The sequence below is a fragment of the Mus musculus genome, chromosome X, assembly GCF_000001635.26.
Source record: "Mus musculus strain C57BL/6J chromosome X, GRCm38.p6 C57BL/6J".
NCBI classification, from domain to species: Eukaryota; Metazoa; Chordata; class Mammalia; order Rodentia; family Muridae; genus Mus; species Mus musculus.
In genome coordinates, this window is record NC_000086.7 from 166,801,285 (window position 1) to 166,824,750 (window position 23,466).

Below are 23,466 nucleotides of genomic sequence, written 5' to 3' on the forward strand. Positions count from 1 at the left end.
GGCCTTTCTACTCTATGAATCTAGTCTTTCCTGTCTGCTGGGCTTCTTTGTCAGGAAACTGAATGAGCACACTACAGATCTGCATACAACTGCTACGTGAGCTTATCATTCAGTCAAGAGGTAAGAGGCTTTGTGTCCTTTTGTGATCCCAGAACTCAGGCAAATGATCTTGGCTATGGGTTTGATTACATCTAGTATGTGGCCCAAGAGGCTGCCCAGAGAACCTGAATCTTCATTAAGAGTGTAAGAAGGGGCTATGATCGTACCGCAGTTGGTGCTACATTTTCATGCTACCTGACTAGCATGCACAAAGCTCTAGGTTCAATTCCCAGTACTGCATAAATGATATGGTGCACAATTGTTTTAATATTATTATTATTATTATTATTATTATTATTATTATTATTATTATTTTACTTATTCACTTTATGTCTCACTCACTGCCCCATCCCGGTCACCTCCTTCTACAATCCTTTCCCCACCCTGCTCCCTTTCTCCTCTGAGTGGGTGGGGGCCCCCTGAGTATCCCCTCATCCTGGTACATCAAGTCTCTGTGAGGCTAGACACATCTTCTCCCACTGAGGCCAGATGAGGCAACACAGATTGTAGAAAATAGCCCAAGTACAGACAACAGCTTTTCATATAGCGCCTGCTCCAGTTGTTCAGGATCCACATGAAAACCAAGCTGCATATCTCCTACATGTGTGTAGGGAGGGCTAGGTGATTCAGGCTCTGAATGCCCCAAGGGTCCAGGTTAGTAGAGTCTGCATGTCTTCCTTTGGAGATTCTTCCTTCTATTCTTCCATAAGAGTGCCCAAGCTCCACACACTGTTTGGCTGTGGGTGTCTGTATCTGTCTGAATCAGCTGCTGGGTGGAGCCTCTCAGAAGACAGTCATGCTAGCCTCCTGTCTGCAAGCATAACAGAGTACCATTAATAGTGTCAGGGGTTGGTGATTGTCTATGGAATGGGTCTCAAGTTGGGTTGGTCATTGGTTGACTGTTCCTTCAGTCTTTACTCTATCCCCAGTCCCTTAATTTTTTTGTAGACAGAATAAATTTTGGGTTGAAAGTTGTGTGGGTAGGTTGGTGTCCCTATTGCTCCTTTAGAGTTCATGTCTGTTCCATATCCCCAATGCCATGAGTCACAGCTAAAGACACCCCCATTGATTGGTTCTTGGGTGCCTTCCTTATCCCAAGTCTCTGTCTCCTCCTGGAAATGCCACCTACTTCCACACCCTCATCAGTTGCATATTTCAATTCATTTTCATGGCTATTTGGCCATCCCTCTTGTTCCTCCCCACATCTGATCCTGGACCTCCAGATGTCCTTCAACTGAACAACAAATAAAGAAAATGTGGTACATCTACACAATGGAATACTATTCAGCTATTAAAAAATAATGACATCATGAATTTTGCAGGCAAATGGATGGAACTTGAGAATATCATCCTTAGTGAGGTGACCCAGTCCCCAAAGGACATGCATGATATGTACTCACTTATAAGTTGATATTATCCATAAAATATGGGATGCCCATGCTACAATCCATAGATCCAAAGAAGCTAAACAAGAAGGAAAGCTCAAGTGAGAATGCTTGAATCTCACTTAGAATGGGGACTAAAATAGTCATAAGAGGTGGTGCACAATTGTAAGCTGTATCAGAAGTTTTAAGGTTTCTCTCAGTTATATAGTGAATTCAAGGTCAGTCTATATGAGACCCTGTCTTGAAGAAGAAAAAAACCAAAGAAGGAGGAAGAGAAAGAGAGGAGGAGAAAGAAGAAGAGGAGGGAGAGGGGGAGGAGAAAGGGGAAAAGGAGGAGGAGAGGAGAGAGAAGAGGAGGAAGAGGAGGAGGAGGAGGAGGAGGAAGAAAAGATTTTTTGACATAGGACAGGGGAACAGCTGACATTTCACTTGGGGCATGAGGCATGATATTCCAGGCGACAATGTGCCAATTGTCTGACCCAGAGATTCTGGCTCTTTTCAATTCCAGCCTTCACCTGTTGGGCTGGCAGTGCCTGTGTCAGGGCCCTGAATTTGGCTGTTCCCCTCTGACAGCTGCTCTCCAGCAGGTGGTGGCGGCTAACCTCAGTCCCAGCTGTCTGCAGGACACTTGATCACTTGAAGCTCTTTGTGTGTTTCAGTGTGCACATGTCACCTTCTGCCAGCTCACCCCACCCCCACCCCCTCTCCCACCCTGCAGTTGTTTGCCAATCTGTGGTCTACACCGACAGCTTCCAGGGCTGAGCACAATCACCCTGCTTCAACACTCACAGATGGCTACGCGTCAAGGCTTCTTTTGACTGGCTATTTGGCTTGTGAGCTAGGGCGTGGAGACGATTTGTTGGACAGAGAGGACAGAAAGGAATCAAATCTGGAAGCCTCTGAAAGACTGGCAGCATTGTTCTGGGAGAGAATTAACAGTCCCTAATCAGAGAGAGACTTCATGGGAACACCAGGCATCTCTCTTTCTAAATAAGCTCGATGTAAAAATAACAACGCCACAATTTCAGACTCTGTTTTAGTGTCTGTTTGTTTTTAAGACAGTTATCACTGTGTAGCTCTGGCTGAACTAGAAGAATTCATGATGTACTTCTGGCTTACCTCTTCAGTACAGTACAAGCTGGTCTTGAACTCACAGGCCTCTGCTTCCTGAGTGCTAAGATTCAAAAGGTGCAGCACCACCCCAGGCTAACACTGCTTGCTTCGTTTTGTTTTGTTTTGTCTTTAGCTTGGAACCATCATCTAGACCATGCTAGCAGAAAGTGAAGGTATGTATGTATGTTCAGAAAACATGGGCACTAGTGTGAAGAAAGCCCATAAAGAAGAAAGGCATAAGAAAGAGAACATTTTCTTCTCAGAAAACCTATTAGCAACAGAGCTTTAAAATGTAATTATACAAAAATCAACATAAAATTCACTAAACCAAAAAGGTACAAAATGAAAATATATAATGGTGTTTGTAGGGGAGACCAATTCTTACCTTGCTACACTCATAGAACTGTGATAAGGTATATATATGATCAACATAGTTCTTAAATAAACAGAGAAATAAAAAAAAAAGGAATGCCAAATCCATGAGTCTAAGAACAATCTCCAAGCCAATTTAAAAAAAATGGCACAAAGACCATAAACATCAATCAGTAACCCAAATAACCAATGAAGACACAGTAGCATTATTATTTAAGGAAATCCACCTACAACCAACAGTGGGATCAGTTAAAACCAAGCCATCTACAGCCACTTTTAACCGACTAGTGGTAATGGTTCAGAAAAGGAAATGGAAGTCTCACTGACTGCTCTGGGAGCAGTGTCACAGAGCAGTTCAAAGTTCATTCATTGTTCAGCATCAGGTCCTTTGGTTCTTTCTTCTGTGAAGAATTCATTATGTGATTAGTCATGGCCCATTTCCTCTTCCAAACACAGCATGTATTTTTCCCAGTAAAACATATTAAAAGTTTTAATGATTTATTTTTACATTTATCCTCATATGCTCCCTAAGAATGTACTCCTAAACCATTTTCATTTTCTTGATCGAAAAAAAATGCATCCCACTTAAGCCATATTGCCCAAATAGATTATTCCATAATCTTTGTTCTGGCATTGGTATTATTGTTATTTCTTTAGAGTAACCACCTTGTAAGTCTGATGCTCTTGTAAAATATAAAAATCATGTTTACATATCACAGAAATGTCAAATTGTGAGGAATACTTTAAATACTCTCAAGATTATTTAATACTAAACTAAAAAGTAATGATTCATAAGTCAGAGTCTAAAGTAATGTCAACTTAGTAACATTAGTTAAAGTACCTCTGAAAACTAAGCTGAGTAAGCAAATATGCTTGCCTTACATCTCAGCAACTCTCCTAGATAAATTTTGGTTCCACATACAAGACAACAAATTAGAAAAATGAAAATAGGAAAAATGAGGACAATATATACCTATTAAAAAGCATATATTTAATTATATTAAGTTAGAAGAAATGTGTTTCTATCACACAAATGTATAATATATGTGTTTGAAAGGCACAAAAGAGAAATCATGGAATGCACATGTTTATACGTTGTCTATGATGTCTATGACATATAACACATGTCCTTACTTGTTAGTGGTGTTTGCCTCTGGTGAAAAGATTAAGGAATGAGAGCCATGCATAACTTTCTAAGTCTGTCTGCTCTAAATCTTGGCCACATTGTCATCTGGAATGCAGCTGACACAATTGCTACAATTCCCACTTGTTTCGAAGTATGTGGTCAATGATAGACAGAAGCACATGAAGGAAACCCAGGTGTCTCCTAGGACTTATGGGAGTGTCGACATTTCCAGAAAGAGACAGTCCTGGATTGTTAGAGCCTCCCCAGCATCTAACGTAAGACACATTCTTTGTGGCTTTGATTCAGTTTCCAGCTGTATACTGGGAGCCCGCAGACACCAGACACAGAGGACCAGACAGATCTACACAGGATAGGCTGTCTTTACAAAGTACTTAGCAGCTGTCTGGGAAATCCAGACAAACAGGAGTGAAGCCCTTTCATCAGCAGCACATGCTACACAAGGAGGAGCCAAGAGACCAGATCCCACTAAAAGGAACAAGGATCCTCACTGCTAGTATGTTAGTACATTTTCAAGGCCTTGTCACTGTTAATGCCACTAGTATTATAAGTGTGACATGAAAAAGTATTATTTGGGCAAAATACAATTACTTATTGAGAAGCTTCAAGATAATTAAAAACTGGGAGGTTTGTCTTTATGGGGGGTAAGCAAATGGTTAAAGAAAAATGTCCAAAAGCAAGCAGCTTTCTGGCTCTTCATAGTAACTAGTCCAAAGTTGTATGCAAATGAAAGGAACACGCTTCTTTTAAAAAATATTTGCATGAAACCTTACTTTCAAAATGAATCTGTGCAAGGAAAATGACAAAGTGTTAGAGAGGAGAGACTTAGAGGAAAATATGAATAAATGAATATATCACCAATTCATGAAAGAGTGAATACTAGAGATATTTTTCCAAATTAGCATACTGATTTAATACAAGCACAAGAGGAACTCAGCTGCTCTGTCAGCTATTAAAGCATAATATAAAACCCAGAGACAATACCACAAGGGCATCCTGGTTGAATACTTCTTTTGACAAAAGACACAACATTTCATCGAATATTTTTGTGGGTATTTATACACAAATACATATACAAAGACATTTAAAATGGACAGAAATGAGAACATCATGATATTCACATGAAAATGAATATATTCATCAATGGTAACTAACTGATGGTGGGAAAATCACCCTGACATGTATGAAAAAAAAAGCAATGCATAATAAATGAGGTCTTGTAAACCAGGGGTCAAGAGATTATTCATGAGAACTGAAAATAATTGACTCTCTGTGGGAAAATGCTATATTTATATTTCATGTCATGCAAGAATAAAATGCAAATGCTTTCTAAAATGTTTCATAAAAGCCAAAACCAGCGAGGCAAATAAATGTTAAACACAGAAAATATCTTAAAATAAAGTTCTCAAGTGTCAGAGCAACAAACATATAAATTAGCTGAGTAAATTTATACTAAGTATACAAAAAAGAATAAAGTGTAAAGTGTAGAGCAGATGTCTGGAATACATGCAGGTTTAACAAAATCTTTGGGGGAGGGGAGACATAATTGAGAGGATGACAGTTTTCAAATTGATCAATAAATGTACAGGATTTAAACAGAAATTCCAACCAGAGTTTTCACAGAATTTGACAAGGTGACCACACTTTGCTGATAGAAAAGCAAGAGACAATAATATCTAAACCACTCAGAAATTGCTCTGTGAAATAATGAAAACTTGCCCCCCTCCAAAGGTATTATAACGTGCAGAGTTGGTGAGAGAAGTTTCCACAAATGACAGCAAGAGAGTTAGTACGTACTATCACGTACTCCATCGAGATAAAAGGAACAGTCTAGAGAGCTGGACAAAAAAAAGGAGTCATGAAAACCTCTGAAAAGGAGATAATGGATAGTATCTTTAGAATTCAAAGCCTTCCCAAACAAGCATACAACTTTCCAGTGAAGATGAGAGAAGCAAATACAAAGCAAAAATATAAATACAACAGAAAGCAAAGTGCTTTCAACCTTAGAAAAAGAAGCCATAGAAATGGCGAGAGAAATACACTAGCATCTTAAAATATGCAGAGAAGTTTGTAATTCAGTAAGACAAAGAGACATCTCGTAAGCAAGCTATATGTGAAAATAAACTCACAGACTAGGAAAAATTAATGCCAAAGAGATGCTTCTCTGATTTTTAGGAAAGGAAAGTAAACAAAGCTCTGCTATTTCAGAGCTAATAGTCTAGTGTAACTGAAAACAAGGAACTTTCTCATTCTCAGTTACACAATGAGTCTGAAGTCAGTCTGAGCTGCCTGACACCTTGTCTCCAGGTCAGGGAGTGGCAGAGGGTGTGTGTGTGTGTGTGTGTGTGTGTGTGTGTGTGTGTGTGTGTGTGTGTTCTTTTTGTTATTGGGATCGGTGACTTGACAAATCATTCTGGAATGAACTTTTCAGTTTGAACGAATAGATCTGTAAGCTGATCTGATCTCTGACATATGTGCAAAGAATCACATGGCAGGCTTTCTCTGCAGCTATGTTTCTAATGGTTAGTACAGCATACTGTACTCAGCAATGGAGTGTCACAGAGCAGTTCAAAAGAGATGCAACATGGGTAGATAATTCAGAAAAACAGCCAATGAAAAAGCAATCTGATGAATAAAACCTCATATACTGCCACATTATTTTACTTTTATAATTATAAAAGGAGATTTATTCAGTTGGCTTACACAATTACAGGGTGGGTAATCTAACTCTGGCTGTCTGCACTCTGAAGAGCCAGAACAACCAGTAGCTGCTCAACCTAAGAAGCTAGGAGCCTCAGAGTGGGAGGAATCAATGAGGTGGCCCTGGTCAGAGGCTGGAGCTGGAAAGCCCCGGAATTCTGCTAGCATGAACTGAAAGGTCCATGTTGAAAGGTTGAATAAGGAGGGAGTCTGACATGCACAGGCAATAGCAGCATCAGCAGATAACACACTCAAGAACAGTGCAAGTTTCATATGCCAGCTGCCTTCCTCCTACATCTTTTCTTTCATCTGGGCCCCAGCCTAGTGGATAGCACAGCTCATAAGCAGAATGTCTTTCTATATGAGTCGCTGTCCCACAAAGGCTGTGCATATGCGCGCGTGTGTGTATTTCTTTAGAAAGGGTCTTTCAATATGGTTCTTTTTGACCTGTACTGTTTTGTAGCCCTGGGTAGTTTTGAACCCACATCAATCCTCCTGCTTCAGCCCTCTGAGTGCTGAAATTACATTCTGCCCAGTTCATGATGCCACACAGAAAATTAGTACTATAATAGGTAGGAAAAAATACAGAAAATTGGTGCCAGATACAGATACTATAGGGAAAGGAAGGATACAAACCAGAAAGAGGACCAGGGGAATATCAGAGGATTTACACCTAATGGATGAAGATGCTGGGTGTGTACACCTCTGTGATATTCTTCTTCATACTAATATATGTTGAGGTACACTGAAGGCAGGAAAGCTGGTGTCTCAGGTTTATGAATCTTTCTGCTGAGAAAGGCTTATGGTAGGGATCATATTTCTCTCAGAACACCTATTACCTTTTCTTTGTTCCATAGCAATAACTATTTCTTGACCAAGAAGTCAAGAAATAGTTATATGGACATCTGATACAGTCTCAGTTTCATGTACAGCAAAAGAGTTCTTTAAAATTTACCACAATTTAAAGCCTAAACTACAAATTATAATTTGCCATGCAGACATCATTTCAAATATGTGTTCCTTCCTCCCCTTTTCCATTAGTTTAAAATAAATCGAAGCCTCTGTCATGGGGTATGGGATTAGTGACGTTCCAGACACCCAGGGGCCAGGTGTGATTTGGAAGCACCAGAGAACTACAAACTCAGTAAGTGCATGGGATTCTGTATATGTTGTGACCGTGAAACATCATGGCCATGGCTAATGTGAAGGCTCCATCTGGCATTTCTGATGTTATGTAAAATGTTATGTCAGCAACAGATGGTGGAGCTAAGTGTTAGGAGATCTGACTTCTGCCCAATTATCAGGTTTGAGAATCTGAACATTAAACAGTTCCACAGATCCTTGAAAATACACGAGGTGCTAAATTTTCTCCTGCTGAGCTGTTTTGCAAAGTCATACATTCCAGTCTGCATTTGCTCCCTTTTATCCAACAAACCTGCTTTTGTCTTCAAATACTCATCTGAGCTCCCAGGCTGTCAGATTCACCTATTATGGTCCCAGCAAACTCTTAGTGTATGTTTTCAGGAAATCGAGAATGGGTTGATGCCCCTGTGAGTAGCATTGGTCTCTCTCTTCTCTCACTTTGACCTGACCAAAGAAGTGTTTAGCCTCGATTTCTCCTAGTTGCTGTGGTGGAATTTGCAGCTTGATATTCTTGCTCTCAACAAACGTATTCTGGTGTATTTTCCTTCTCGGTAGGAGGGTAGCAAAAAGTAAGTGATTTCTGAGTAATTTCTTTCCAAATTAACATTTCTTTTTATTTATGCATATACCACATATGTGTGTGTGCCTACTGGAGCCAGAGGTCATTTGATGGCCTGGTGTTACAATTATAGACCATTGTGAGTCACCTGACATGGGGGCCAGAGAACAAACCTGAGTCTTCTGTGCTGGGAACCAAATTCTGGTCCACTTAAAGATCTGGGAGCACTGTTAACTGCTGACCCATCTCTCCAATCCCATGACTGATCTCTTTCAATATACTTGTGTCAGGAATTTTCCAGAAGAAATAACCTCATTACTAAAACAAAAACAAGAAAAAAAATAACATCCCCCAATTTCTGGTTTTGGAGTCTTTCAAACCACATTTGTTTGTGTGTGTATAACTATGTAACTGGTACAGAATGGTTTTGAAATTTGAAGACCAGTGTCACAAAGCCATGTCCAGAAGTATTTGTTTGGGTTGTTCTTTTGGTTTGCTTACTCTTGCTTCAGATGGAACCCACAGCCTTGAATGCTCAGTCCTGAGCTATGCCATTTCAAACCTGGTTCTATCACTTTAGAGCTCTAGGACACACATTGTTTCTCCTCATAAGCTGGATATAAAATGCCTAGAGGAGAAGCCATTGCTATGAATGGAGTGTTCTATGGATAGCCCCAGAATTTTAGAGAATTTGCTATAGGAGCCAGTGCCCCAGCGCTGATCTGCTGCTGGTCCACTAGATTGGGTTGGGACAAAGTCATGGTCCTTTTAGAAATTAATTTGAAAGGTAGTGACAAATAATGGAGCAGAGACTAAAGAAAAGGCCATCCAGAGACTGCCCCACCTTGGGATCCATCCCATCCACAGACACCAAACCTTCACACTATTGCGGATGCCAAGAAGTACTCACTGACAGAAGCCTGTCCCCCGAGAGGCTCTGCCAGCACCTGGCCAATACAGGTGCAGATATTCACAGCCAACCATAGACTGAGCCTGGGGACTGCAGTGGAAGAGTTAAGGGAAGAACTGAAGGACCTGAAGGGGATGGCAACCCCATAGGAAGAACAACAGTATCAACTAACCAGACCATCCGGAGCTCCCAGGGACTAAACCACCAACCGAAGAGTACACATGGAGGGACCCATTTCTTTAGCTACATATATAGTACAGGATGGCCTTATCTGGCATCAACAAGAGGGGAGACCCTTGGTTCTGTGGAGGCTTGATATTCCAGCTTAAGGGGATGCTGGAGCAGTGAGATAGGAATGGGTGGGTGGGGGAGCACCCTCATAGAAGCAAAGGTGACAGGGGATGGGATGGGGGCTTGTGGAGGGGAAAATGGGAATGGGGACATTTGAAATGAAATTACCAATAAAAAAGATAAAAAGGAAAAAATAGATAAATGAAAAAAATGAATTTGAGTCTTTAGCTGGGGGCTGGAGGACCCCTATAGGAGATTTAAGCATTGACCCACTGGTTCATTTGGCCATTACTGTTTCAGATCAGGTAACCTATTTCCAGTTCTCCTCCTTCCCTTACTCCCAAATGTCAGATTGGCATGCAGTCTGACCTCTGACTCCCACCACTACTCCTCTACCTTGTCCTGTTCCTTCTAATGGTGCTTTGTTATAGGTCAGGGTCAGTTGGGCTGCTCTTCTTCTGGGTTTCTGAAGTTCTCTGGCTAGGGTCTTCTGAAAGGTTGCTGCAGGGACATGATGTCATTTCTGTGTTTAAGACCAATTTTTGTTTATATATCTACTTCTTGAAGGACTTAGACTGAGACACCAAACCTCTCCTAGAATCAATAAGGAAAAAGATAAACTTAATATAATAATAAATAACGTTATTCCTGATGTGCAGGGAGAGACTTTGTTGTTGTGCTTGTGTCCTGGGACTGTTTTGAAATAGAGAGGTATCAGGAAAACAGCATCAAGAGCTGGCTTGAAGTCTTGAAGGACAGAGAGACTGAGACCTCTACACATAGTCAATTACATCCAAAAGGCTTTGAATACAATTAGGCCTGAGTCTGGGTCTGTGCAGTAGAGTCTGCAGTCTGAGACCTTGGTGATCTTAAACACGATGCTTTTTCTTTGTGAGCTTCAATTGGCTCAGGGTTTCTTGTTGCAAAAGGTGTATATGAGTGGGAATAATGCCTAAAAGCTGCGAAAATAAATGAACATAGAATAAGGCCTTAATAAGTAGAAGAATGTAAATAAAAATGAGTTTTTAACATATATTACAGCTATGGATCTTGTCATACTTCAGAGATAACTAGTAGGCTTTAACTTCAGCGTGGACTAGGACTTTAGCATGCTAGACAAGCTCTCTACCGCTGACCAGCATCTCTAGCTCCAGGTACTAAATCAATCCCTTCCCCTCTCCCTCTCCCTCCCCTTCCCCCTTCTCTCTATGTATGGGTTGAGACAATGTCTCACTGTATAGCTCTTGCTGGAACTCAGAGACCTGCCTGCTACTGCCTCCAGATTAGAGGTATACATAGTCATGCCTGATACTCCAGATCATAAATCTTAATGGAAATTAAATTTAACAAAAGATAATCAGAGATAATAGATAATCTTCAGGTTAAAAAAATACTTGTTAAACTGCTGTACTGAACTTACATATATATTTGCTTACACACATGGATAATACAGGCTAGGATCCACATATAAGGGAGAACATGGTTTTTCATTTCTAAAATTGTGCATCCTTGCTTTAATATTACACATTTCAATTCCACTTTTCTACAAATTTATGATTTCACTTTTCTAAGCGGTGAATACTATTCCACTTTATGTATGTATGGAATTTTCATTATCCATTCTTTTGTGATGGGACGCTACATTGGTTCCATTTCCTTGCTCCAGTGGATAAAGCAACAGTACAGTGAAACATGTAGAAATCACAAGAGAGGGTAAATGTATGTGATGAGAAAGGACTGAATGAAGGTAAAGGACTCGAGTCAGGAATGAGGATTTATGAATGAGGATATAAAACCAGTTGTTCCTCTAGTCTCAGCTTTGTCCTGGATTTTTTATGCATGGACAAGTACATAAAATGTATTTGATAGTGAAAGGGTGGAATTAATTTAATGTGAAGTTCCAAAGCTTCAGAATTTTAATTCTATAGAAATTCATTGAGATGTATAGACTTGGGTCTGGTTAATTTTGGTGTGTGATTTTCTTTTTTGCAAGTTCTTTGTAGTGAAGTTTTATTAATAAAAACTGGAATGTAATTTTGTTTGGTGTTATCATCCTCTCCTTTGGCCCTCCACTGTATTTTTTTTTTTTGCTCTGTAGTTCAATTGGAAAATTAAAAAATGGCACAATCATTCAATTTAAGTTAGACAATAACACTTCACTCATTTTTCTCCGCAGACCTCTCCCTACTCTACTGCAGTTTCTAAAGGCTACAGCGTGTGACTGTTGAAGTAAATAAAATTCCAGATGTAGGCCAACAGAAGATCCAATGACAAGGCAGCACAAAGAGCACGAAGGCCCCTTTTCATACCTGACTTAGTTCTGTTACAGAGGTCTTTCCTAGATCTGCTATCTATTTGACTTTGTGCTTACTCAAGTGAAGTGAACTGGCCAATAGCATTTGAGGAGACATAGGTGTATGCCTTTCTAAATTAAAGGAGGCTAGACAAGGCCTTTTCTTGTTATTTTCCTTTGCTAGACAGGAGCTGTCTCTTCGGTGTAGTTCAGTATGGTTTTGGTTTTGCTTTTTGTGCTTTTGGTGAAATATCCAAAATTATTATCACCAGGATCAAAGTTATAGAGTTTTTTTTCCTCCTGTTTTCTCTTTTAGGAAATCTGTGCTATCCAATCTTACATTTAAGTCTTTAATCCATTTAAAGTTCTGTCCCTCAGCAGAGGAATGGATACAGAAAATGTGGTGCATTTACACAAAATGGAGTCCTACTCAGCTAGTAAAAACAATGCATTTATGAAATTCTTGGGCAAATGGATGTATATGGAAGATACCATCCTGAGTGAGGTAACCCAATCACAAAATAAGTCACTTGATATGTACTCACTGATAAGTGGATATTAGCCCAGAAACCTAGAATACCCAAGATACAAGATACAATTTGCAAAACACATGAAACTCAAGAAGAACGGAGACCAAAGTGTGGACGGACACTTTGCCCCTTCTTAGAATTGGGAACAAAACACCCATGGAAGGAGTTACAGAGACAAAGTTCGGAGCTGAGATGAAAGGATGGACCATCTAGAGACTGCAGCACCTAAGGATCCATCCCATAATCAGCCACCAAACATAGACACTATTGCATACGCCAGCAAGATTTTGCTTAAAGAACCCTGATATAGCTGTCTCTTGTGAGGCTTTGCCAGTGCCTGGCAAATACAGAATTGGATGATCACAGTCATCTATTGGATGGAACACAGGGCCCTCAATATAGGAGCTAGAGAAAGTACCCAAGAGCTGAAGGGATCTGCAACCCTATAGGTGGAACAACAATATGAACTAACCAGTACCCCCAGAGCTCCTGTCTCTAGCTGCATATGTAGCAGAAGATGGCCTAGTGGGCCATCATTGGGAAGAGAGGCCCCTTGGTCTAGCAAACTTTATATGCCCCAGTACAGGGGAAAGCCAGGGCCAAGAAGTGGGAGTGAGTGGGTAGGGGAGCAGGGTGGGTGGGAGGGTATGGGGACTTTTGGGATAGCATTTGAAATGTAAATGAAGAAAATATCCAATAAAAAGGGAACAAAAAGTTATGTTTTGTTTATGGTATATGAATTCAAAAAGTAATTCTTTTGAGTGTGGATTATCTAGTTACCCAACAGCATATAAATGGTGTTCCTTATGTAATGTGTATTCTTGGCACCTCTATAAAAGTCTAGCTGATCATGAATAGGTTCATTTCTGGGTTCTATTTTCTATTCCAGTGATCTAAGCTTGTTTCTAGAATGGCAGAAGTATCTCACCAATGTCTGTACCCCCATTTCCACTTAGGCAATCTTACTATAAACATAAATCTTCACTAAGATATAAATGTATGAAGAAAATGAACCATATATTCATTGCACACAGTAGATATTATTCAATCACAAAAAATAATGAAATCCTTCCATGCAGGAGAACATGGATGAATCTGGATGATATTGTAAATTAAATAATCTTGATATACAACATACTATAGGATCACATGTACATCTGAAATTTAAAACTGGTTGAATTCAAAGTAAACAGTAACAGTGGTTGTCAGAGGCTTGGAGGTAGAGAATATGGGTACATGGTGGCCACAATTATAATACACTCTTGTTTATTTTAAATTTGCTAAGAGTAGATCTTACTTGCCCTCACCACATATAATTTTCCCCCATTTCATGCCATATACTATATCAAATAAATCATTGTATACCTTGAATGTATATAATTTGTCACTTATACTAGCTTCAGTAAAGCTAGAAAAAAAATCCTCTGAATCACTTCAAAACAGAAGTATGGAATTGACCACCTAGGAATAATCAGCAGTATTTTTCTGCTAGGCAGAAATGCTAGACTTTAGAGTCTAGATGGATCAGGTTGGATTCCAAACTGATCAAGGCATCCTACAGTCATTAGTGAAGGTATCCTAGAGTCAGTAGTGAGGAAAGACACTATGCTGAGTCTAGTGGAAGTTCAGTGAATTGCAATTAGCTGTTATCAGTGGCACATCACAAACTATAACTTGATTTTTGAGATATCTCCAACAAGGTAAACGTTAAGAACAGGCTTACTGGACCATGGCGGTATTGGCCATTGAAGTCAATAGGAGTCAGCCATCCTGAGTACTAAGGGAAGTTAGGTAGTCATCAGATGCTGGTGTCTGCCCTACCCACAGTGACTACCAAAGATCTCTCCAGAAATTGTGAAATATCTTCCGGAGACGGGTAATGGGCATTACTTTTCAAAGTGGAGACACTGTTTTTCCAGGTGTTTCTTCTGAAGCTTTTGTGTTTGGGTTTCTGCACCAGGATAAGGAAATGAGAGGAATGCCACCAGTGCTCTCCCATTCTCTCACATCCTTCCTCCTTCTCTGTCACACCTGCTTGGCCTTTTAACAATGTCTTCCACTTCCGTTTCAGAAATAAGTAATGGCTCGTTGCATTGATTTAGGCTTATACTTTCTTCTCCTATGGCACCAATTCAATATATCTATGTGTTTCCACACCTTCAATAAAAATGTTATGTGACAAGAGGATTATCCTAGCTAGCCTTCATTTGATAAAGGCTTTATTTTATGAAACATCACACAGGACTTCGTAAGTATCATGAAAGTTGTGAAAAGACTTTCGACACCTTTTCAAAAAAAATGGCAATTGAGCTAAACTCTCAGACCTTTTGTTTCTTTGAGGCTTCTCTATAGCTTGGGGGAGAAGCAGTCTTTCTGAGGTAAATATTCTCTCTGACTAAGCCCATCAGAGAGCTATAAACTTAACGTTTATAAAACATTTCTGAGATGTAAAACACAATTAGCTCAAATCACTGCCCAGAAGTGTTGCTTTCAAAACCTCACCCACAATATTAGCATCTGTCTTAACTAGGCCTGAGGAGAAATGAGTAGAAGTGTACCAGATGGTGACAGGGGATGGTAGAGGTCCTTCTGAGACTGTTGGTGTCTTGCTAGGGTGGCACTTGATGGCTTCTGTTATATATGTGCTGTACACAGTCTTGCTTTCCAAAGCATCCACCAGATAATAAAATGTTCCTGTTCATTATGTCCCACGTGTTGTCGAAACAAGAAATCAATGCATGCTCACATCTGGGATGAGGACCCAGGAGGCTGTTAGCCAGTGAGGGAACATCTGCTAGGAGATTGACTACTGTGAGGAGCAGACTGGTTAAGTGGTTAAAGATCTTTCTCAGAGTCAAGGAAAGGAAGGCAAGGATGGGCCACCTACTTTATAGACATGGATTATGGAATATCTTCCATTCTTTTGGCCAAATGTGTTATACCAAGTGATCATATGATATACCATACAAACTGAGACATTTTAAAGAAGGAGCGCTATTAATGATTATGCTGGGATGATAAGGTGGGTGTCTTCCAGCACCACCATGATATAGACCGCTGCATTTGTAAAGCCTAGAAAATGTACTCTAATGTAGGGCAGAAAATTAGTTTGGTTTTCTCATTGTTAATTGCTAGAGCATAGAACTTTACCTGCCATTTATGAGCTTTGTTGTTAAATGAACAAATGATTTATACATGTATATATTTATATGTTGAAGTTTTCCTTGCCATATTTACATTCTCCCTATTTAATGATATATATTTGAACTTACCCCGCTATACTATGTATCAGTATTTACCCTAAAGACTCCATGTCAATACACCAAAGAGGTCGACATCAGTATTTATTGTAGCACTATTGTCAGGAGCTTATGCGACCAGCCTAGGTGTACAACAATGGAGCAATGCATAAAAAATATTGTCTACATACAATGGAATTTTTTTCAGCCACAAAAAAATAATGAACTCATTCTGTTAGCAGGAAAATAGATGCACCTGGAGATAATCATGTTAAGCAAATAAGTTTCAGAAAAAACACACTTTCTCTAATTTGTCTATAGATTTATAGATATTTTAAAATATATTTTTACTATTGACATTGACATGAAAACAGAAGAAAACTGTCTGAGGATAAAATAATTTTTCGACAGAAGGGGTGGGTAGTGTGGTATGAGGGTACTATGTTCAAAGAAACAACCTTTATGTAATTCAGTGAAACAACAACAATAATAGAATATATGTATAGATATGTTTACGGCACAAGTTTAAGAAAAAGAAATCAGAAAATTATTCAACTATTTACTTCGCTCTATACTATGATCAAATACAGACAATGGCTGATATAAAGAACAGATAAATTGAAAAGAAAGTTTCAGTGGTGGCACAATGGTTGATATTTTATTTGTTTTCAATATATTTTATCTATCTGACAATATTCTTCATAAAAATTTCTAAAAGGAAAACAGAAAAGATGGAAAAGGAGAATGCTTTCTTAGCATTTGACCACGGCAGCATCTCTAATTTTAGTATGCCCGTGTTTTAAATATTTAATTTTATTTTAAATTTTATATGTATGTGTACATTTTGCCTACATGTAAGTATACAGTGTGCATGCTTGTTGCGTGGGGTCACTTGGAACTGGGTTACAAACTTCCATGTAGGTGCTGGGAACCCAACCCTCAATAGATGCAAGGGCAGCAACTGCTTTTATTCACGGAGTCATCTCTCCAGTGCTTGGTTCGTCTGTTTTATGAATACCAAGTGCCTTAGTTGTCCAAAGCTGGGGTGCCCCTTCTAGAACCCAGGCCAATACATGGATGCATACTCCTGCTCTTCTGCTCAAGATCTTTTTCTAATAGAAGGGACCCACAAACACTTGATAATGGAACCCAAATCACATATCAGTGCTGCAAAAAGTCTGGGGAATGGGGATTTTTAGCTTTCTTGCTATCGCACCCTAGAAAAGCTTCATTAATGAGCCAATTTATAATCATCCAAAGAGTCAAGATTATTCATTTATCTTACCAAATACGTACTGAGTGCCTGCTAAAGTCAGGGTACTTTTGTCAATTTTGTTATTTATTTATTTATTTATTTATTTATTTATTTATTTATTGGTTTTTGATTTTTGAAGACAGGGTTTCCCTGTGTAACTCGGGCTAACCTGTGTAACTGATTTTTTTTTTTTTGGTGACTTTTATTTTTTATAGTCTAGTCATTAATTAACACTCTTCCCATCTGCCCTCCCACAGTTACTCATCCCATTCCTCCTCCTCCCTGTCTCCAAGAGGATGTCCCCACCCCATCGCCAAGCCTCCTCAAGCCCTGGGGCCTTAAGTCTTTCAAGGGTTAGGCACATCATCTTCTCTAGCTGAGGCCAACATTCCTCGGGTTCAGTTTATATTTTTACTTTATTATAAAATATACAAACTCTTCCTCCCTAGAATTTCTAAGGACAACAAGGTTTCTGAGTACCCGCCACAAAAGCATTAGAGGCACCATCAACCCTTACTGAAGCTCAGAACAATTATATATTCTGTCTTGAAAATATTTACATTTACCTTAATATCAGTGACATTCCCCTTTGATTACCATTAACAGCACACTATGATGTCTTGACTTGCCTCTGAAAAGAAACATGACAACATAGTGGTCGCAAGTACTCCTCAGTGACTTCAATGTAGAGGATTGGCTTGCTTCTAGTGTACTTTTATTATCGTTGTCCCTTACCTGTGTAAATGAAGTTCAGAGATCCTGAGTCTCACTCATGCCAGTAACCTGATTACCGCTAATGTTTTACATAACACACATTATCTATCTCACTGTGATGCTTTGACTTGTCTCAGAATGTCACAGCATATGAGTATTCTAGAGTGCAAATTATTCCCAGTCACTATATCCCTTCATGATACTTGGATATTTACAGAATTCCAAAGACTAGCAGCCTCCTTATGAAAAGTGATCATGTAAAAAGAGGATATTGGCAAAAATTTCATTGTCCATCATGATGGTAATGAACAAAATGACCAAATCAGGATTAAACCACTATCATTATGTTTGTGAAATGAACATTACTGTTAACAATGACGATGAACATAAAGCTTAGTAAGGTTGTTATGGGCACATTTGTGTTTTGACAACTTACCTGTGACAAAGGGTGTCTGCACATGTGTGACCATAGTCCATATTGCCACTAAATCCCCCCATGAACATTGTTTGGAGCACTGTGTGAGCTTCTGCCAATATACACACAAATGGACACAGTTTTGAAGGTGTTATTTTGATTTTCTTGAAGGAAATGAGAAGGGAAAACTCGGGGGAAAATGTTTGTCAAAATAGATACTTAGCTTTGGCTAGGACCATTGCCCTGCCCATAATGATTGTTTATGGAACTACAATTTACCTGGATATTCAAAATGCTTCTAATTTCCATAACTTAAGAACATCTAAAATTTATTGATCAGAAATCTCAAAACACACTATTCTTCCCACTGCTTTAGCTGAAGAATAACAGTCAATTCTTCCATATCCACAGTTTCAACACCGATGTTCTTGCCATATACATTCACAAACTCATGTTTACCAGAGCTTCAAAAATTCATGATTTCTGAGCTTAGCAGCTAAAAAAAAACATATTAAAAATGTCCAGTGGCACCACCATCATTTACCTGTGAATATGAAAATAAGATATGATGTGTCCTAAATGCAAACCACTGGCAATTATATAAATATAAAAAGTAGAACTCGTAATAATTGCTTTGTGAGTATCTGCATCTATCTTAGTCAGGTGCTGGTAGAGCCTCTTAGAGGATAACCATACCAGGCTCCTGTCTGCAAGCACATCAGGAATAATGTTTGGATTTGGTGACTACACATGGGATAGATCCCAAGGTAGGGCAATCTCTGGATGGCCTTTCCTTCAGTCTCTGCTCCAATTTTTGTCTCTGCATTTCTTTTAGACAGGAACAATTCTGGGTTAAACATTTTAAAATGGGTAGTGGCCCCATCTCTCAACTGGGTGGGGGGCATGTCTTTTTACTGGAAGTGGTCACTTCAGGTTCTATCTAAGATGGATGCAGATACTTACAGCCAACCATTGGACTAAACCTGGGGACCCCCAGTGGAAGAGTTAGGGGAAGGACTGAAGGAGCCAAAGGGGATTGTAATCTCATAGGAAGAACAAAAGAATCAACTAACCAAAACCCCTCAGAGCTCCCAGGGACTAAGCCACCAACCAAAGAGTATATATGGGCTGGTCTGTGGACCCTGCAGTGTAGGTAGCAGAGGCCTGCCTTATCTGGTCTCAGTGGGAGGGGATGCACTTGGTCCTGTGGAGGCTTGATTCCCCAGAGTAGGAGGATGCTAGAGGGGTGTGATGGGAGTGGGTGGGGTAGTACCTTCTTAGAGGTGAAGGGAGGGGGTATGGTGTATGGGTTTATGGAGGGGGAACCAGGGAGGTGGACAACATTTGAAATGTAAATAAATACAATAATTAATAAAAAATGAAAAACAAATAAACATAAAAAATCACCTTGTGGAACTCTGAGTTATTTTTCTGTCTCAAGAAACAGACTGAACTCAACCCATTAGGCACATACCTTGCATTAAAATTCCCAAGGTCACTAATCAGTGGGGATCCACCTCTATTATCTGGATACCTACAGATGGTCATGGGCACAATATTGTAAGGGCACTCCCATTTTTTTTTAAGTGGATACCTGTAAAAATGTACCATTAGTATCAAAGTGATGGACACAACCAAAATTTCATGCAATATTATGATTGCTTCTACCATGGTGAACATTACATACATGTAGCTTGTTAATGAGCAGACAATATAAGGAAATGTATGAAGATAACTAAGAGATAAGAACATATGAAAACTACACAACAAAATATTGATGAAACAACTGAATTCCTTTAGTAATTTAAGTAGTATATCTGAGAACAATAAACATACCTACAGGATTTATGTAGATAAAAACATGGTAGCGTCATGTTAGGCACACCTATACATCTACTCAGATACTGAAGTTCAGGTCATCTGCACTATACAATGACTACTAGATCATTTATTTTGCGAGGAGCAACATTCAGCTAAAATATTTCAGCAATCATAATGTTCTCTTTAAAAGAATTTGTAAAAAAAAAAAAAAAAAAAAGAGAAGACCTGATGGCACAAGTCTGTAATCCCAGAGTCTTGGGAGATTTAAGCAGACAACTCAGAGTTTAAGGCTTGTGTGGGCTACAAAGTAAGTTCAACATTAGGTTGAGTAATGGAGTGATATCCTATCTCAAAACAAAAATAACAACTAAGGATTACAATGATAGCTCACAGATATGTTGCGTGAGGCCAGAATACACAGACAAACTCCCTGCCCTCAACCAAAAAGAAGAAATAAAAAGATAGCATGCACAAACATGTTTTAATATATGATTAATTTCCCAAGACTCTTGTGTATTACCTTGACCAATACCTCTGGCCAAAAGACATGTTTGTCAACTCTATCTGGACACCTGGATAAATGCACAGTATACATATTACACATTTTTTATTTTAAAAAGTTTTAAATTGGCATTAGTATACACACTGAATTTCTCATTCTAGTTTTTCAAACAATTAATGAGAACACATTCAATTCCTCAATGTATGCAGGTTAAATGCAGATTAGTTTTTTCTTTATCATTATAAAAGTATGTGATTATGATCACTGAAATTTCTGACAATTCCATTGCTTTCTATTTTGGCAGATCCCCAAAGCCCCCTTTCCCCAACAAAGTGAATGTGCTAGGTATCAAGAAGGTCAAGGGACTCCATTATGACTTAGCAGTGTGGCACAGCCACTCCATCACTTACTGGACAATTTGTATAAATTGTCAACAGTGTGTTTAGGGTGACTGTGTTCTTATGAATAAATCATGACAACTAAAGTCACACAAAAACTTGTATCAGAATACAGATTTCTTTTCCAGGATATCTGCCCATTCTCATGGCACATGAACTTAACTTGGAAACTTGGATGAGTTCTGACTTAATTGCAGTTCAGGAACATTGATCATTTCTAGACCTAACATCAACTATGCTTACTACATGACAATAATACTGTCAAATCCTCATACAATTAATCTCTCAACATTCATGGGTTCAACAGAAGCATTGCAGGTATTAAAAAAAAATCAAACAAACTTATGTTCACCAGGTTTGCTAAGGAGACCATGATTTCTAACCTGAGCATGCAAACAACTTGATGTTATGAAGAGTTAGAAGCATCATAATTACTTATCTATGAAGATGAAAACCAGATACCTTGTACAGTGACTTTTATTCCATGGGCACTTACACAGATATGAACAACTATAATCTTGATAATCTCTTTGAGGCACTATGAGGACTTGCATTATCTTAGGGAAACACACTGAAGAGAAGAGATTCAGGACCAGTTTCATTTTGCCTTTACATATGAAAATTCCTCAGGTAATCTTACCATGTTAAGATCCTTCTATGAGTTTACAAAATGCTGCCATCCAGATATGACACCGCCATTACAACCGTAACTGCATACCACATGAAGCTCCAACTCTTCCTGAGGAGGTAATGAATGTTAATTGTTGTTTGGAGGAAAGGTATCATTTTCTCTAATGGTATAGTCACTGAGTGTTAGGGGGAAGAAGAAGGGGTTCAGAAGGTAAAGAAGGACAATACCAGACAGTAACAGGAGGTGAGTATAGCCACATATGCTGTACATATGTATAGACCTGTCAAAAACAAGCAACAAGAACAGGTTCTTAAGATTAGAAACAGTAACAACACAGTAGCATGTAATCAAACTTTCAACATTTATAGGTCAGACTACAATTTCTCTGTCCTATATAGCACAGAGGCCCTTAAAGTATTACCCCACCAATATTAGTAATGCTCACAAGATTGTATTGTATTTGTGGATAATTAACATTTAATGTCACGATGTTAGTGACCATGGTGACCATCATACAATTTTAACACATACCTGCACGAAACAATGCCAGTCTCTGTTCGTGTATGCTGTAGACATTTCAGTGGCATAGATGGATCAGTGCCTTGTTGCAATGGTGAGGGATACTGGAAATTCTAAAAGTAGAATGAGTCGAGTATCAATTCATTTTCAGAATGTGTTACTTAGAGGTAGACTGATAAGTCACAGCAAGCAGAAAAGGAATCTGGGGGAAATATTGTTGGTATTGGGGAAAACATATTGGTAGCCTACATGGGACAGGACATCTAACTTTCATATACGTAGTTGTTGACAACCTCCTTAATGCTTTTAGTAGGAATGCTTTTCTAGCAGATATGCAGGTAGGAAGTTATTTTAGCCCAGACCAGTACTTTATGGATTGCAGCAATTTCCATTTGACAGTATTGATGCTTCACCATGATGTCTGGATTTGTCTCTGAAAAATACATACTGAGAAAAATCTACTTAATAGAACTCATCTACATGCACACCACCATGTTCACAAAGTCATTACACCATTAAAGAATCTATTTATAGATCTGGCTACTTGTAATCTTCACAAACTAAGTCTTCTGAGGAGATCCTCATTTCTCTTAAGGATATCTGCAAATATTCCATGGTGAATATTACAGTGATTGATACTATGAAAATATATATTGACCACTACAAATATTAAACACATACTACTTTTCAGAAGAATATGATAAATGCTGATGCTTATTAGTAATATTGGAGAGAGTTTTTAGTGGAATGTATCTTAAAAACTGAGGAAATGTAAGCGTACAGAATACTCACTCATTTCAGTGGCATAGATGGATTATTGCCTTGTTGCAATGGTGAGGGATACTGGAAATTCTAAAAGTAGAATGAGACGAGTATCAACTCATTTTCAGAATGTGTTACTTAGAGGTAAAAAAAGTAAGATATCTAAAGATATCATGTGAAAAAAGTATGATATCTAAATGGCAGATGTGGCATCATCTCATCCCTTCATACTGTCCAAGGCTTTAATGGGTTACCTGTAAAACCACATGGTAACACAAGGCTAGGTACAGCCTCACTGCCCATCTGGATAGTGAAGATTAGAAGGACCATATTATGCTATGACCACTCTATCAGTCACTCAGTTATTATAAAGGTTCCTTTAACATTTCTCTGGATTAGAGCCTGAAAAACAAATATGTAAAAATATGCATCAGGATACAAGACTCAGAGAGCTTCTGAGGCGGCACCATCTTCGGCTCCAGACAACTGGCCACCTTCCTGGTGAGTGCACAGGGATCCGCCAGCCCAAGAGGTTTGTGCCTCAGGCCCCAGCGGGAGCCTTCTTGGCTCCTGGACTCCGCGGAGGGCAGGCTGCAGAGGGCAGGCTGCACGGGTGACGGTGTGGAATACAGAGGCCAGCCGTTTCTGGGACAAGCAAGAGCCAGAGAGCT

The 23,466-nt window shown here is 39.1% G+C and overlaps 1 long non-coding RNA gene across 10 annotated transcripts; it reads right to left on the reverse strand.

Annotated features, from left to right (window-relative positions):
• Positions 1-890: 890 nt before the first annotated feature.
• Gm36547 lies at positions 891-23,237 on the reverse strand. Of its 10 annotated transcripts, none has more exons than XR_387108.2 (6): positions 23,050-23,237; positions 22,826-22,885; positions 21,524-22,146; positions 19,637-19,756; positions 17,600-18,706; positions 1,443-1,563 (listed from the first exon to the last, which is right to left on the reverse strand). It is a non-coding gene; the product is annotated as a predicted gene, 36547 (long non-coding RNA). The 10 variants fall into 10 exon arrangements; XR_387109.2 differs by having other exon boundaries at positions 21,524-21,622; positions 21,742-21,794; positions 22,046-23,237; XR_878299.1 differs by adding an exon at positions 891-910 and having other exon boundaries at positions 1,500-1,563; positions 21,524-23,237.
• Positions 23,238-23,466: the final 229 nt, after the last annotated feature.